The sequence below is a fragment of the Phoenix dactylifera genome, unplaced genomic scaffold (assembly GCF_009389715.1).
Source record: "Phoenix dactylifera cultivar Barhee BC4 unplaced genomic scaffold, palm_55x_up_171113_PBpolish2nd_filt_p 000182F, whole genome shotgun sequence".
NCBI classification, from domain to species: Eukaryota; Viridiplantae; Streptophyta; class Magnoliopsida; order Arecales; family Arecaceae; genus Phoenix; species Phoenix dactylifera.
In genome coordinates this window covers 140,561-158,902 of record NW_024067712.1, presented here as the reverse complement: position 1 = coordinate 158,902, position 18,342 = coordinate 140,561, and the positions used below count along the sequence as shown (strand labels likewise).

Genomic DNA, 18,342 nt, shown 5'->3' with positions numbered 1-18,342 from the left:
AGAGGCTCTTCAAGACAAAGATGCGCGAAGGGCAGTCTGTCCATGATCATGGTCTGACTATGATCAAGGACCTAGAGGAGCTTGAGAAGCTCGAATGGAACATGCACAAGGAATTACAAGTGGATTGATCCTACAGTCACTTCCTGATCATTTGGTCAGTTTATAGTAAACTACCACATGAATAAGATGAATGCACTAAGACGAACTGATAAACATGGTTGGTAACTGCTGAGGGAGCCTTGAAAGGTTCAAGGGGCAATGTCCTTGGCTGAGTTGACTTCTGGTCAAAGAAAGTCTACTTGAAGAAAAAGAAGCCTGCTAAGAAGCAGAAGAAAGACAAGAAGCCAAAGAAGAAGTTCAAAAGAAAAAAGCTAACGACAAAGGAAAATATTTCCACTGCAATGTCGAAGCCACTGGAAGAGAAACTGTCCTTCATACCTCGAGAGCCTGAAGAACAAGAAAGGTGACACACCTCAGAAGGTATAGACTTGCTCATAATTGAAACTAATCTAACGGTTTCTTCACTTCTAGTTGGGTTATAGATTCTGGTTTAGTGCTCATTTGTGCACTACCATGCAGGGTCTAAAGGAAAGTAGAAGGCTGCGGAAGGTGCGTAACCCTTCGGGTTGGCAAACGGGGCAAAAGTTGCTGCTGTGGCTGTGGCACCTACCATCTGCGACTACCGTCTGGTTTTAGTTTATTACTTAGAGACTGCTATTATGTACCTGCTGTAGCAGAAATTGATTTCTGTTTCATGTCTAGCACAGGAAGGTCATGTTTTTACATTTGACAAAGACTGCTGTTCTATTTATTTAGAAAATAAAATAGTCGCACGTGGTTATGATGACAGTCTCTATCATTTACATATGGATGTATCTTGAATGTACCGAGCAAGAAGTGAGTGCCAAAGGATCAAAAGATCCAGAGATGAGATAAACCAAAAATATTTGTGGCACCTCAGACTTGGCCATATTGGAGAGGATAGGATGAACAAAATGGATAAAGATGGGCTTTTAGGCTCATTGACTTCCGAGTCATATCCAGTTTGCGAGTCCTGTCTTCAAGAAAAAATGGCTAGATTGCCCTTTGTAGGACATGGGGAGAGGACCACTGAAATACTTACCCTAGTACATACAGATGTATGTGGCCCATTCGATGTGCTAGCCAGGGACGTTATTCTTACTTCATTACCTTTACCGATGATTATTCACGGTATGGGTATGTGTATCTTATGAGACACAAGTCTGAATCTTTTGAAAAGTTCAAAGAGTTCAAAATGAAGTAGAAAAACAAACTGGAAAACCTCTTAAGGCTCTTCGATCAGATCGAGGAGGAGAATACCTTAGTGGGGAATTCGGGACTATCTCAAGGAAAACGGCATAGTCTCATATGGACACCTCCGGGTACACCTCAACTCAACGGGGTGTCAGAGAGGAGGAATCGACCCTATTGGATATGGTCAGGTCCATGATGAGCTTCACTGATTTACCTATGTTCCTTTGGGAGATGCCTTACTCACAGCGATTTATTTATTGAATAGAGTTCCCTCTAAATCAGTTCCTACCACACCGTATGAGATATGGCATGGTAAGAAACCAAGTCTTGGTCATCTCAAGATTTGGGGATGTCCGGCCCACGTCAAGAGACTACAGGCAGACAAGTTAGAGGCTAGGACCATAAGTGCTCGTTTTATAGGATATCCTAAAGAGTCATTAGATACAATTTTTACGTCTCAGAGGATCACAATGTGTTGTGAGCCGTCATGCCATCTTCTTGGAAAATCAGTTTATCCTTGATAGAGGCAGTGGGAGGAAAATTGAGCTTGAAGAGAAAGTCTCTGAAAAGCAACGAGTCCATGGATCCTATTGAACCCATTCATACAGAGCCAGTACACGATGTCCCTCGACCACCTCGTAGATCTAGTAGGTCTCCCATCCTCCCGATAGATACTTAGGTATACTAGAAGAGGATACCGAGAAAATGTTCCTAGTGGGAGATAGGGATCACATACAGGATCCAAAACCTACAAATGAGGCGATATCTGATATCGATTCCCGAGAAATTGGCTGGAAGCCATGAAGTCAGAGTTAGACTCCATGCATTCCAACCAAGTTTGGACCTTAGTAGATCCACCAGAAGGTATTGTACCTATTGGATTGCAAATGGATCTACAAAAGAAGATAGGTTCGGATGGAGAGGTAGAGACTATAAGGCAAGCTTGTGGCGAAAGGGTATAGTCAGCGCGAAGGCATTGACTATCAGGAGACCTTTTACCTTAGCCATGCTAAAATCCATCCGAACATTGCTTGCCATTGCAGCATTTCATGATTATGAAATCTGGCAGATGGATGTGAAAACTGCCTTCCTGAATGGATATCTTGATGAAGATATCTATATGAAAGCAGCCTTTGGGTTTCACTTCCAGTGATGGAGATCACAAGGTCTGCAAGCTGCAAAGGTCCATCTATGGACTAAAGCAAGCATCTCGGAGTTGGAACACTCGTTTCGATGATGCAATCAAAAACGTTTGATTTCAATCAAAAACGAAGAGGAACCGTGTGTTACAAAAAGGTTAGTGGGAGCGCTGTCGTATTTCTCGTACTGTACGTGGACGACATCCTACTGATAGGGAATGATATTCCCATGCTAACTCGGTCAAGGTCTGGTTGTCAAAAGAATTCTCCATGAAAGACCTTGGGGAAGCATCCTATATTTTGGAATAAAGGTCTATAGAGATAGATCTAAAAGGATGCTGGCTTTCACAGAAATGTACATAGAGGAGGTGCTGAAAAGGTTCAGCATGGAAAACTCCAAAAGGGTCTCTTACCCCTTAGGCATGGAATTCATCTCTCCAAAAAGATGTGCCCCAACACATCTGAAGAGATTCAACGCATGAGCAAGATACCTATGCATCGGCAATAGGAGCCTCATGTATGCCATGCTATGTACACGACCTGATATAGCTCTTGCTGTGAGTGTCACAAGCAGATATCAGTCGAATCCAGGTGAAGAACACTGGACAGCTGTGAAGAATATTCTTAAGTACTTGAGAAGAACTAAAGATTTATTCTTGGTTTTGGAGGATCATCAGAGTTAAAGGTAGAAGGATACACAGATTCAGACTTCATGACTGATGTCGATGATAGGAAGTCAACATCTGGATATGTGTTCTTGTGCAATGGTGGTACGTGAATTGGAAGAGTTCTAAACAACCGATCATTGCTGATTCTACTATGGAAGCTGAATACATCGCCGCCTCTGAAGCTGCTAAGGAAGGCTTCTGGTTCAAGAATTCATTGCAGATTGGATGTAATGTCATCAGATGCCATAACACTCTACTGCGATAATAATGGCCCATAGCCTTGCTAAGGAGCCAAGGTCTCATCAGAAGTCCAAGCATATAGAGCGGCGCTTCCATCTCATACGCGACTATGTTGAGAAAGAAATATGTAGAGGTGCAGAGAGTAGACTCCGCGGATAACGTGGCAGACCCGTTCACTAAGCAGCTAAGTCAGCAAAAGACTGAAGCCCGACCTTGAGAAGATGGGGCTTAGATATATGACTGATTGGCTTTAGTGCAAGTGGGAGATTGTTAGATGTATGCCCTAGAAGCCAATCTGGCTGACACATTGTTATTTCTAGGGACATAATTTTGTACTTGGACTATTTATTATTGAATAAATAAAAGGCATCTTTTGCATTCATATTATTTATGTGTCTATGAATCGTCCAAGAAATTAATAAGATGATGATGCATATTCTCAAGAGTTGAGAATTTGAGCTATGTATCATTGGTGATTAATTTCTAAATGCTCCTGATCAATGGATCATCATAAGGGACGGTGATCGATCCGATCAGTGCACAGATCACTTTCCTTCTGGATGGAACGAGACTTGAGTCCACAGTGTAGGGACACTGAAGTGATAGTGCAGGTGCTTGTTAGAGAACAAGGGTACTGAGCGTGACCAAGACAAGAAAGTCACTTGGATGTCTATCCACTCGTCAGTGACTTGCTTGATGTTGCAGTAGTGTGACTGGTCCTTTGACTGCGGTGCTTTCGGCTACTCACAGTGAGGTTATTGTAGTTTGACTGCACACATACATGGTCTCTAGCCATATGGGTCATGCAGTGTAGATTGGCTGCAGTAAGTTCACTGTAGGAGTAGGGTATGCACCTTATAAGGAATCTATGACCTTTGATAGATATAGGAGAGATCCCTATGTGATTTATAAGACTGAGTTCGTAAGACCTCGGCCGGGGCAGTATGCACAGTGGAAAAAGAGTTTTCTACTCTCGAACTTAAGTCAAATAAATCTTCACATATGACAGACGATGGGGTTTGACGAGTTGTCCATGACCTCCGTCCTGTAGGGATCCACGATAGTAGGACTGTATCACATGATAACTGCACCTAGAGGTTCATCTTTCTATTCTACTGGATAGCCACTACATGCTGCTAGGTGTCACTGGTGGATGGTGGGACTCACAGGGATTATCTCGATGATCGATAAATCCTAATGAGTAGAGTTGGAATCGTTCCAATCCATTGAAAGGAGTTTTCAATGATATCATGATAGAGATCATGATATATCTCACTACCAGTCAGAGTAGAACCTAATGGGGTCACACACACTAGAAGTATTGACCGATCCGATGGTTGAATCGTGATTAGGAATCACAAGTAATCAATTCGATTGATAATAAGTTGAAGAAGGAACAAAGGAATTAATTAATTGGACTTGAAACAAGAGTCCTACCTCGAGTAGGATTCCTAGAGTCCTAATTGGATTAGCACTGGGAATCCTAGTTGGAGTAGGACTGTGATTCCTACTTGGAATAGGATTCCTACAATCTTAATTAGATTAGAAGTTTTGAATTAAAATTGGATTCCTACTTGGAATAGGATTCCTAGAAGACCTAATTGGATTAGGACTTCGGATTCAAATAGAGTCCTAATTGGATTAGGACTAAAATTAAATATGTCCTAATTTTGGATTAGGGTTTCTTAAGTCACAATTAATTATTAATCTAATGAATCAATAAGGACTCCTAATTGGATTAGGATGAAGAGTTCAATTGAGTCAAAATTGATTTAAGTTCTAATTGGATTAGGACTTACCTAGATTGGATCCAAATTGGTTCACCCTTGGGCTAAGCCTAATTGGATTAGGGCTTGACCACATTAGGGCATTCCAATCCCTACCTAATGTGGATTAGGGTTTACCATGAGGAGGGGCATAAGCCCCCTCCCCTTTCCATGTGGTGAAGGGAGAAGAGAGGGGGGCCGGCGCCCCCTCTTAGGCATCTAATCTAGGGTTCCTAAATTGTAGGAACCCTAGATGGCTATAAAAAGGGGCAAAAGGGGCCGGCGCCCTAGATGAGAACCCCCTCCTCCTTGCTGCCGTACCACCCCTTCTCCTCTCCTCTTGGATCAGCCGAAAGCAAGGTGAAAAGAAGAAGCTTGGCGGCCATCTTCTTCCCTCCTCCTTGGTTCCAACGCAGGGAAGAAAAGAAAGGCTGCAAGGGGCTTCGTTCTTCTTCCACCATTCATCCTTCTTCTTCCTCCTCTCAAGCACAATCAAGGTTGATTGAAAGAGAGGAAATCAGCATCAAAAGCTATCTCTGCAAGGGAGCTAGCACCCCGGTGAGATAGAGAGCTTGGATCGGATCCTGCTTCGTGTGGATACCCGTAGAGGCTGGACACTTGAACGGCTTCAAGCGAACCTTCATCCTAGACCACGAACTTCAGTTTGCGGTGATCATCTACCCGCACAAGGTGAAGATCTGATCTTCCTAAAGGTTTAAAAAGTTTTTAATTCTTGCCTAACTACGAACGGTTCATGAAACAACGTTCATGCGATGAACGTCGATCCCGCTTATGCCGATTCCGCTGCCATCTGAATTTTTTTTGAAATATCAGCGGCATGGGCGGGTTCCCAACAGTCGTATCAGAACCTAGGCTTCGTAGATTAAGGTAAGAATTAATTATCTAAAGGCTTATTAGATCCGAAAATTGAATGATCATGCATGCTGAAAATTTCTGCATGCAGATTTTTCAGGGGTGCTGATTTTTGCATGCCGATTTTTATGTGATAAGATGATGATTCTAATTGCATTGTTAATGAGATTACAAAGTTTAGAATCATGATTAGCATGATCAGCAACCTATGTCATGATATAATCAGTTAGTTTTCAGATCTGAAAATTATAATTGTTGCATGTGGTGATGATCATAGGATTCAAACTCTTTTGGTATCAAATGTAATGACCTGCGATGTGATCTGCGATGTCATGTAATTTTTCAGATGCTTGCATGCATCTTATTTGATGTTTTGAGAGGCCTGCGTGCCTCCTAAAAGGGAGATGTAATTTATTTTTATTTTTATTTATATCTGGTTGTATTTCTGTGATGTGATGTACGTCAACGATCAAGTCGAAGATGATGCATGAGATGAGCAGGGCTCTAAGCGGTTGATGGCGATTGGATCAAGAGTTGGTCAAGGATCGAATCAAGGAGGCTTGGAACCAATTCAAGAGTTGAAGACCGGTTGATCGATTGACGTGCATGTGCTTGTATTACGACCTAACTAGAATCCATGATCATCACCTATTTAAAGTTTAGCTTTAATTATTGCTGCGATTATAACTGCCTGCAATGTGCCGTTTGCATGTGATGTGAATGAGAGTCGGGTAGATAGGTTTACATGTGATGTAGCAAATCCAATTGAGACCTAAATCAAAAACCTCCTCAATCAAGTCGAGAGTGAACCGACTTGAGCAAGTCATATTAGATTAATTGATCTAATTGGTGTCTAGGAAAGCATGAAAGGTGGTTACTTAATTAGGACCTTACTCTCTGAGTAAGGGGAGCCTCCCACCTGCTTACCTGGCCAATTGTTCGATTACCTCTTATGAAGGGCTCAAGTTGCAAACACTAAGACCTGATTAACCAATATTAAGTCAATAGGTCTTCCACTGTAGTAGAGCTGCTAAGATCTTTCTGATGTTGATTTGTCTCGGCTGGACACAGTGGTCAAGTTGCATCGGGGGGCTGGACCTCTCTATAGACATGAGATGTTGTAGGGTAAAGGTGGGGTTGGGCACCAATAACTGTTAGGTGAGGACCCAATGACGACTTTATTCCTACGGTTATACGGTGGGTCTGACTTAACTAAGAAATGGGACCAATAACTGTTACACTGGTCCCAATCTATGTTACATTCATCAAGTTACATGGCTTAGAGTCCAAGTTACACTGCAACATGCTTGAGAAGCATTGTACAAGAGTTGTACATTCATCAATCTATGTGTCACCAATAACTGTTAGGTGAGGTGTGGTGCAAAAATAAAAATGTTCTCCCAAGTGCAGGAGAATCGCACAAGTAGTAAAATCTCGGGAGTCCGAGGTCGAATCCTCAGGGAACGATATATAGATTATTAGCGTAATTTTTCGATATAATTTTCAGTTAAATAAATTTGTGGATTAAAATGATGTTTTGGTTTTCAGAAATTAAATGCAAAGAATAATAAACAAAATTCAATGAAATAGAAATGGTTAGGGATCCGGAATCCCCCTTGACAATATTGCGTTCAAGAAATAAACTTGGTAATTCTCGATCAAGGATCAAATAAATAAAATAGTTTCAATCATGAAATATATCTTTTGAATACATGAACTCAATGTCTAAGCATTCATCGTGCCAGTTATGTCTACGACAAATCAAATATCAGAGCAATCCATGCATCAATAAATATAAAACATGATGAATCTATCTAATAAAAAATATGAGAGAATCAGAACATATGAAAAGATGTAAATCCATTAAAACCAAAGTTCAGAGTTTACTTCAAGAAAGTAACAAGTCAAGGGTTCTCCCATCACCCTAGACCAAAGGGATTAGCCGGCCATCAACATGAAAAATCTCCCCTGTTCCTCTTTCCCCTTTTTTTTTTTTATTTTCAGAAAAGGGCCTCCCCTGTTTCTCTCCTCCTCTGTTTTTTCTTTGTTTTCAAATGAGAGCTCCCCCTGTTTTCCTGCCGAATGAGGGATATATAGCTCCCTTTGTTTGCCAGCCGAGATAGGTATCAAGTCCCCCTTTTCCTCGCACGCGGTGGTAACGAATGGATAGGATGAATCTCGGGAGATTGCGGACGCGCTCGGACGTGGACGGATGGGATGCGGACGTTGGGAAGACGCTCGCGAATGGCTGGGAGGTGTTGGATGCGGCTGGAACTCGGGAGAAGCTGGATTTCGATCGCTTGCATTGCGGGATGCTCCAACGCATGAGATCCGGAAGATGCGCTGGTGGGGAGACAGATCCGGGAGCTTCGCGGATGAGGCGGAAGAAGCGGGATGAAGTTGGAACTCTGGGATTGTGAGATCTGATCGTGGAATCCGAAAGCTAGAGCGCGTGAGATGCGTGGGAGGATCAGTCGGATGCGTGGGAAGCTGGTAGAAGGGCCTTGGATGCATGGGAGATGAACCGTGGACGGCTGGACTTTGCTGGGATGGTGCACGCGGACGTTGGCTCACGGACGCTGCGAGCTTCGCGGATGAGGCAGAATCTGGGATGCTGGGTGATTGCACGCAGAGAAGACGGGAGGATTGCAATCGCTTGCATCGCGGGAACACGTGAGAATGGGGCACGGACGCTGGGACTCGGCTGCTTGATGCGTGGGTGATGAACCTGGACGGGAAGAAGGCTCATGGACGTTGTGATATGGGCTCGGCTGAAGCACGGATGTGTGCAGGATTCCTTCAAATGGACTTAGTCGAAATGGGGAGGACATGCTGCTGCTGGATGTGGCTGCACCTAGCCGGCTAATGCTCCTTCTAGTGTGCAACTGGGACTGACCTCATGTGGTTGACTAGTCACCTACTATGATGCATCTTTTTGAACCCAATGTGCATTTTAACTTTGATTTCCGATCACCTGCACCCCACAAAAATATAATATTAATACAGCACTTCTATCATTATTTGTTAGCAATAATACTAATTTAAGTGATGTGTAGATCGCACTTTTGTGCTCTCATCACACCCCCCAACTAGCTTATTGCTAGTCTCTAGCAATTCAGAGTAAATAATAACATGAGAGTACAAAAAGTGTTGGTTCATCCTTTGATGTTTTATTAGAACTAATTGCATAAAATTAAGATAAGTACTCACTTTCGTAGGAATCACGATTGCACTTAGCACGTGCAACAAGCCGTTAAACCCCTAGGTTACCCTAGTGGACGAGTGTTGTCTCGTGAGGATTTTCAGGGATGTTACCCACAAACATCATGAATTATATGACATGAGATTCTAATAAAAATAAACCCTAAGCTAATACACATGTAATTAATTGACATATATTTTCAAGTATGGCAACCGTCAAAGCAAGGAATATAAAAGTGTAGTGTGCATCAAATCATATGACTTTCTCAGAGTACTAATACCTCCACCACAATAGAGCACCGCCTGAGTTTTAGGTGCACTACTCAAGTCCACAAATGTTTTCTACACTTTATTAGAACCTGATCCATCAAATTTTCAGAATATCAGATGTTGTCTAAATTTGTCAAGAATGGTTTGCAAGTAAAGAAAGAGCTATCAATCCCAACTAAACAACCCGGGTACACAGAGGTCCAACACAATGGAGTCAAACCAGTCATTACCACATGTCACTAGGTTCAGCCTAACCAACTCATTCATGCTTATTTTTATTTCATTTCATATATTATTATTTTTTTTCTTTTTTTCAATACACATGACAACTACAGCTATCCAACCCCATTAGGCTCTAGTAAGGTCCATGTAGCGAGCTTTCAGTCAATGACTCTCGATCCAGTTGGCTCAAGACATTAGGTGAAACACCCCTCGGACTTAATTACTCGAACCAGACTACGCCACGAGGCCAGACTTGTCATCATAAGTATTTTTTTTTTATGAATAATAATTATGCAAGAAAAGAAATGATAGACTGAACCATATAAATATTTTTATTATATATGTGACTGCATCGTGACTATAGGTCAACCAAAGTCGGATCATAAGGCGCCTAAGTAATCTAGTCGGGATATTCAACCTCTATCTTTATGTGAAAACCAAATCCTGAACCTTATGGTACGAACAAGGATACTCATACTTCTTTTATGGATAAGGCTAACAAAAATGCAGTTAACAAATATGAACTCCTGAGGCCTTCCTATTGTCATTAAGTACACGTGTGGGGATCTAATAATAGGTCTCTGATTAGTCATAGTATGCATGTGTTCCTTGCCTTAATAGTTGTACACACTCAATATGAAAATACATGTGCATTTGCTCAGAAAAGAAAGTAATAGAATAAATCAAATGCAAAAACAATTTTTTTTTTCTTTTTTTTGATCAAAATATTTCCCTCCCCCCAACTTAAACATTGCATTGTCCTCAATGTAAAAAAATGCAAGAAAACTATATATGAGAGACAATAGAGAAAATAATAGAGAGAAGCAGAATACCTTGAGCTGTTGATTTTCAGAAAAGAAGACCTACAAAATAAGAAGAAAACTAGAAATAAAAGAAAAAATAATAATTCTAACTAATATACACATACCTTGGCCGTCATGCTCAGTCATAAGAAGGCTCCTCCAAGGGAAAGGAGTCCTCTTCATCTGCAAAATTCTCAAGAAAAGGTTTTAATCTGTGTCCATTTACCTTAAAAATTTGACCATCCTGTGGATTCTCAATTTCAACTGCCCCGTGTGGAAAAACAGTTTTTACAATGAAAGGACCTGTCCATCTTGATCGTAACTTTCCAGGAAACAGATGTAAGCGAGAGTCATACAAAAAAACTTTTTGTGCAGGTTCAAAAGATTTTCTTAGAATTGATTTATCATGCCTAATTTTCATTCGTTCTTTACAAAGTCTAGCATTGTCATACGCATCCCGACGAATTTCATTCAACTCACTTAATTGTAATTTTCGAATTAAACCAGCATCTGACAATTCAAAGTTCAATTTTCTAATGGCCCAATATGATTTATGCTCTAATTCAACAGGTAGATGACATGCTTTTCCATAGACTAGCCGATATGGGGACATACCAAGAATAGTTTTATAAGCAGTACGGTAAGCCCACAATGCGTCAGAAAGTTTTAAAGACCAATCTTTGCGTGATGGATTCACCGTTTTCTCTAAAATTCGTTTAATTTCCCGATTGGCTAACTCTACTTGGCCACTAGTCTGCGGGTGATAAGGAGTTGCAATTCTATGAGTGATACCGTACTTTCGCAATAGGATCTCAAAAGGCTTATTACAGAAATGTTTTCCCCCATCACTAATTATAACCTTGGGCATCCCAAACCTAGAAAATATGTTTTCTTTAAGAAATTTTAAAACTGGTTTGTGGTCATTTGTTCGACAAGATACAGCTTCCACCCATTTGGACACATACTCAACACCAACCAAAATGTACTCATATCCAAAAGACGGTGGGAATGGGCCCATGAAATCAATGCCCCACATGTCAAAAATTTCAATAGCAGTAATGGGCTGAAGAGGCATCATTTGCCTACGAGTTAGACTTCCAACACGTTGACATGGGTCACATGTCCTACAGAACTCGTGGGCATCTTTAAATAGTGTAGGCCAATAAAAACCACATTGCAACACCTTAGCTGCCGTTTTCTTAGATGCAAAGTGTCCTCCACAAGCACTGGCATGACAAAAAGAGAGTACACTTTGTATCTCATGTTCCGGAATGCATCTTCTAAAGATTTGATCATTGCAATACTTGAACAAATAAGGAGCATCATAATAATAATTTCTTACTTCACGCAAGAAATTATTCTTATCATTCGATCCCCAATGCTCCGGCATCCGGTTAGTGACAAGAAAGTTTACAATATCAGCATACCATGGCATAGTAGAAAGTGCAAACAATTGCTCTTCAGGGAACGAGTCCTTGATGGGCAACTGTGGCACCGAATCATTAAAAATTAGCCGTGATAAATGGTCAGCAACCACATTCTCTACTCCCTTTTTATCTTTGATAGTGATGTCAAATTCTTGGAGTAAAAGAATCCATCGTATTAAGCGTGGTTTAGCCTCTTTCTTATCCAGTAAATATTTTAGCGCTGCATGATCCGTAAAGATAACAATAGGAGCACCAAGGATATAAGAGCGAAATTTGTCTAATGCAAATACTACTGCAAGCAATTCCTTTTCGGTGGTGGTGTAATTCATTTGAGCATCATTTAAAGTTTTGCTTGCATAGTAAATGACATATGGCTTATTATCCTTGCGTTGTCCTAGGACAGCTCCTATCGCATAGTCACTAGCATCGCACATGATCTCAAAAGGTAATGACCAATCGGGTGGTCGCACGATGGGTGCAGTGCTAAGCATAGACTTCAACTTTTCGAATGCCTCTTGACAGGTTTCAGTCCAATTGAACGGTGTATCAAGGGATAGGAGGTTACATAATGGTCGAGCTATGACACTAAAGTCCTTGATGAACCTCCTATAAAATCCAGCATGACCCAAAAATGATCTAACATCTCTAACCGTCTTGGGTGCAGGTAGCTTGGCGATTAAGTCAATCTTAGCTCTATCAACTTCCATGCCCTTCGATGAAACAATATGTCCTAGGACAATTTCCTTTGGCACCATGAAGTGGCATTTCTCCCAATTCAGTATCAGGTTCTTTTCTATACACCGAGCTAAGACAGCTTGTAAATGTAGTAAACAATCATCAATAGAATCGCCAAAAACAGAAAAATCATCCATGAACACTTCCAAAAACTTCTCGTTCATGTCTTCAAAAATACTGAGCATGCATCTTTGAAATGTTGCAGGTGCATTACATAACCCGAACGGCATCCGACGGAAAGCGAATGTACCAAAAGGACAAGTGAAAGTAGTCTTCTCTTGATCTTCTGGTGAAATCTCGATTTGGTAGTATCCGGAATAGCCATCGAGAAAACAATAAAAATTATGTCCTGCAACTCTTTCCAAAACTTGGTCTAGGAAGGGTAGGGGAAAGTGATCTTTCCTAGTGACCAAATTCAATTTGCGGTAGTCAACACACATGCGCCAACTCGTCGGGACACGAGTCGGGACTAACTCACCCTGCTCATTTTTGACTACCGTCAGACCTGCTTTTTTGGGCACGACTTGAGTTGGACTCACCCACTTGCTATCGGAAATTGGGTAAATAATACCCACGTCAAGCAACTTGAGGACTTCTGCTTTAACCACATCTCTCATCGTAGGATTCAACCTGCGTTGCATTTGCCTTGTGGTTTTGGCATTGTCCTCCAAATATATCCGGTGCGTGCAAATTAAAGGGCTAATCCCCTTCAAGTCTGCAATAGACCACCCTAAAGCTCCTCTATGATTCTTTAGAACACCAAGTAATTTTCTTTCTTGGGCATGATCAAGATCAGATGAGATGATTATAGGAAAAGTGTCATCGGATCCAAGAAAGGCATACTTGAGTTCCTTCGGTAAAGGTTTCAACTCGAGCTTAGGTGCTTGTTCATGGGATGGTACTATCTTTGCTCCTCGAGATGGCAAATGTTCAAATTCCTCTATTCTCGGTCTCCACCCATTGACCATCATGACATCCGAGTTATCTAAAATAGGTGGGACCGTATCATCAGCAGTACCTTCAGAACACCAATCTATCAAACCATTGTCGGCCGATTCAGTAAATGTTTCTTTTAACAAATATTCTTCCGCAATGGTTTCAACCCATTCAACTTCTTTACTTTCTTCATGATCACTGGGTTGTTTACCTATACTAAAGACGTTCAGTTCCAAGGTCATATTTCCAAAAGAAAGCTTCATGACACCATTCCTACAATTGATCAATGCATTAGAAGTTGCAAGGAATGGGCGTCCTAAGATGACCGGAATCTAAGATGGTGAATTGGAAGCCGGATGTGTGTCCAGTACGATAAAATCAACAGAAAAATAGAACTTGTCTACTTGGACCAACACATCTTCGATAATCCCTCTAGGAATCTTCACTGACCTGTCAGCTAATTGTAAGGTCACAGTTGTTGGCTTCAACTCACCCAAACCGAGTTGCTCATATACCGTATATGGCAACAAGTTCACACTCGCTCCTAAATCTAGCAATGCTCGCTCAATCCTAAAATTGCCAATGATGCACGAGATAGTTGGGCAACCTGGATCCTTATATTTAGGAAGAATGTTATGCTATAAAATTGCACTCACATTTTCAGCCAGAAATGCCTTCTTCTTGACATTTAAACGACGCTTGACAGTGCACAAATCTTTTAAAAATTTTGCATAGGAAGGCACTTGTTTGATTGCATCAAGAAGAGGTACATTGATTTTTACTTGCTTAAAAAGCTCAAGAATTTCAGAGTTTGGTTCAAGCTTTTGCAAGGGCTTTAATCTTTGTGGAAATGGTGCAGAAAAAGGACATTCAATTTTTTCAGTAGATGTTGGTGCTTCAGTTTCTTCATTATCCTTTTCTTTTGTCTTGGGAGGGTCAAAATCAGGTATGACTTGAGTTTGTTCCGGGATTGGTCGGTCAATAACCTTACCACTTCGCAAAGTTATTATACTCTTCGCTTGTTCTTTATGCAAAGTTGAAGATGATGCATTGCTACCGCCATAGACTTGAGGATTAGGTTGTGGTTGAGCTGGTAGCTTGCCTTTCTCTTGAGCACTTAAAGCAGTGGTCAGCGTTGTCAGTTGATTTCTTAATTCATCATTGATTTTAGCTTGACCTTGCATGAAAGATTGCAAAATTTCTTCGAGACTGGATTTTTGAGGGGGTGCATGTGCATAATGAGGGTGCGGAGGTGGAGGAGTTGGGTTATATACTTGTTGAGGTTGGTCATTCCTCCACCTGAAATTTGGATGGTTCTTCCATCCAGGGTTGTAAGTACCCGAAAAAGGATTATTGAAAGATTTTTGATAGGTATTCATAACATTGGCCTGATCGTGCAAGACTTTCTTGAATGCGGGTATTGTGGGGCAATCAGTGATGAGATGGCCAGGCATCTCGCAAATCCTACAACACTCGCTGTTATGTTCTACGGTCTTGACGGGTTCAATCCTTCTAAGTTCAATTTCCTCTACCTTCCTAGTAAGGGCTGCCATTTTAGCCTGAATATCATCCTGAGTACTAAGGTTATAAAGGCCCCCATGTCCAATGTTAGTAGGCTTAGGCAAAGGTTTATTCACTCTATCCCCTGTATCCCATAATTGTGCAGTCTCTGCGAGAGAGTCTAAATAGTCCCATGCCTCATCGGGTTGCTTTTCCAGAAATAGACCATTGCACATAGTCTCTATAAATTGTTTCAACTGTGGAGACAACCCTTCGTAAAAGAAACTAATGGTTCTCCATGTTTCAAACCCATGATGAGGACAAGAGAGAAGCAAATCTTTAAATCTCTCCCAGCATTCATAAAATGTTTCATGGTCTTTTTGCTGGAAATTACTAATGTGCCTTTTCAAAAAATTAGTCCTTTGTGCGGGAAAGAATTTTTTCAAGAATTCTCTTTGCATATCCTGCCATGTTCCTAGCGATCTAGGTCTCAAGGAGTTAAGCCATGTTTTGGCTTTATCCTTTAAGGAAAAAGAAAACAAGGTCAATTTAAGGACATCTTCCGATACATTTGGCACTCTAAATGTGATGCTAATTTCCTCAAAATCCTTAAGGTGAAGATAAGGGTTCTCAGATTCTATTCCATGATACTTGGGCAGCAATTGAATTACTCCTGGTTTGATTTCAAAGTGTCCTACATTTTCAGGAATAATCATGCATGAAGGTTGACTAGTCCTAGTGGGATGTAAGTATTGTCGAAGTGTCATAACTGGGGGTCTACCTTCATTACCATGGTGACTTCCTACATCATCATCAGCCATCTCACCAGATCTGAGATTTTGCGAAAAAGTTTCAATAATGTGATCTAAGGAATTGTCAAAAGGTTGTCGACTCAGACGTCCAGTGTTGTCCCTATTCCAACCTAGCATACAAAATTTCAGAGTTTATTTATTTGTTTGTTTTTTTTTGTTTTTTTATTTATTTTTTTTAATGATTACCCTTGATCTTTTCTTAAAGTTCTTATCAATTTTTAAGTAGCAACAAGGGTTAATGAGATATGATGATAATAAAATTCTGATTCTAAACAAAAAAAATTAAACACAGAAAATTCAAAGCAAACAGCAGCAAAGTTTATATTAATTTAATGGTTGTAAAAGTATCAGAATATCAATCCGACCGTTCAGATGAAAGAAACATGTGTCCTATAGCAGCCGACGAAATTTGAGTACAATCAGACGGTGGATTACTCAGATATCAGAGTTTGATGCAGACTGTGCAGGGAATAAAAAAACAGCAATAAAGATTTTTTTTTTTTTGAAAGAAAAAGACTAAATACTAAGATACTGATTAAATCTAAAATTATACTAATAAATCAGCCGTTCCCCGGCAACGGCGCCAAAAACTTGGTGCAAAAATAAAATTGTTCTCCCAAGTGCAGGAGAATCGCACAAGTAGTAAAATCTCGGGAGTCCGAGGTCGAATCCTCAGGGAACGATATATAGATTATTAGCGTAATTTTTAGATATAATTTTCAGTTAAATAAATTTGTGGATTAAAATGTTGTTTTGGTTTTCAGAAATTAAATGCAAAGAATAATAAACAAAATTCAATGAAATAGAAATGGTTAGGGATCCGGAATCCCCCTTGACAATATTGCGTTCAAGAAATAAACTTGGTAATTCTCGATCAAGGATCAAATAAATAAAATAGTTCCAATCATGAAATATATCTTTTGAATACATGAACTCAATGTCTAAGCATTCATCGTGCCAGTTATGTCTACGACAAATCAAATATCAGAGCAATCCATGCATCAATAAATATAAAACATGATGAATCTATCTAATAAAAAATATGAGAGAATCAGAACATATGAAAAGATGTAAATCCATTAAAACCAAAGTTCAGAGTTTACTTCAAGAAAGTAACAAGTCAAGGGTTCTCCCATCACCCTAGACCAAAGGGATTAGCCGGCCATCAACATGAAAAATCTCCCCTGTTCCTCTTTCCCCTTTTTTTTTTTTTTATTTTCGGAACAGGGCCTCCCCTGTTTCTCTCCTCCTCTGTTTTTTTCTTTGTTTTCAAATGAGAGCTCCCCCTGTTTTCCTGCCGAATGAGGGATATATAGCTCCCTTTGTTTGCCAGCCGAGATAGGTATCAAGTCCCCCTTTTCCTCACATGCGGTGGTAACGAATGGATAGGATGAATCTCGGGAGATTGCGGACGCGCTCGGACGTGGACGGATGGGATGCGGACGTTGGGAAGACGCTCGCGAATGGCTGGGAGGCGTTGGATGCGGCTGGAACTCGGGAGAAGCTGGATTGCGATCGCTTGCATTGCGGGATGCTCCAACGCATGAGATCCGGAAGATGCGCTGGTGGGGAGACAGATCCGGGAGCTTCGCGGATGAGGCGGAAGAAGCGGGATGAAGTCGGAACTCTGGGATTGTGAGATCTGATCGTGGAATCCGAAAGCTAGAGCGCGTGAGATGCGTGGGAGGATCAGTCGGACGCGTGGGAAGCTGGTAGAAGGGCCTTGGATGCATGGGAGATGAACCGTGGACGGCTGGACTTTGCTGGGATGGTGCACGCGGACGTTGGCTCACGGACGCTGCGAGCTTCGCGGATGAGGCAGAATCTGGGATGCTGGGTGATTGCACGCAGAGAAGACGGGAGGATTGCAATCGCTTGCATCGCGGGAACACGTGAGAATGGGGCACGGACGCTGGGACTCGGCTGCTTGATGCGTGGGTGATGAACCTGGACGGGAAGAAGGCTCATGGACGTTGTGATATGGGCTCGGCTGAAGCACGGATGTGTGCAGGATTCCTTCAAACGGACTTAGTCGAAATGGGGAGGACATGCTGCTGCTGGATGTGGCTGCACCTAGCCGGCTAATGCTCCTTCTAGTGTGCAACTGGGACTGACCTCATGTGGTTGACTAGTCACCTACTATGATGCATCTTTTTGAACCCAATGTGCATTTTAACTTTGATTTCCGATCACCTGCACCCCACAAAAATATAATATTAATACAGCACTTCTATCATTATTTGTTAGCAATAATACTAATTTAAGTGATGTGTAGATCGCACTTTTGTGCTCTCATCAAGGTGGCATGTAAATTGGTGGGACTGCAGTTCCTTACTAGAAACCCTAGTCGTGTGGGATTTTCGTTTCCCTACCAGGGGAGTGTGAGGGATTCGAGAAAATAGTGGGAGTTACATTTGTTCTAAAAGACCTTAGAACAGATTAGGATCAAGTAGAAAAGTCTAACTAGAATCTTTA

The 18,342-nt window shown here is 41.2% G+C and overlaps 1 pseudogene; it reads left to right on the top strand.

Moving 5' to 3' along the window:
- Window positions 1-15,361: 15,361 nt before the first annotated feature.
- LOC120105039 lies at window positions 15,362-15,459 on the top strand (annotated as a pseudogene).
- Window positions 15,460-18,342: the final 2,883 nt, after the last annotated feature.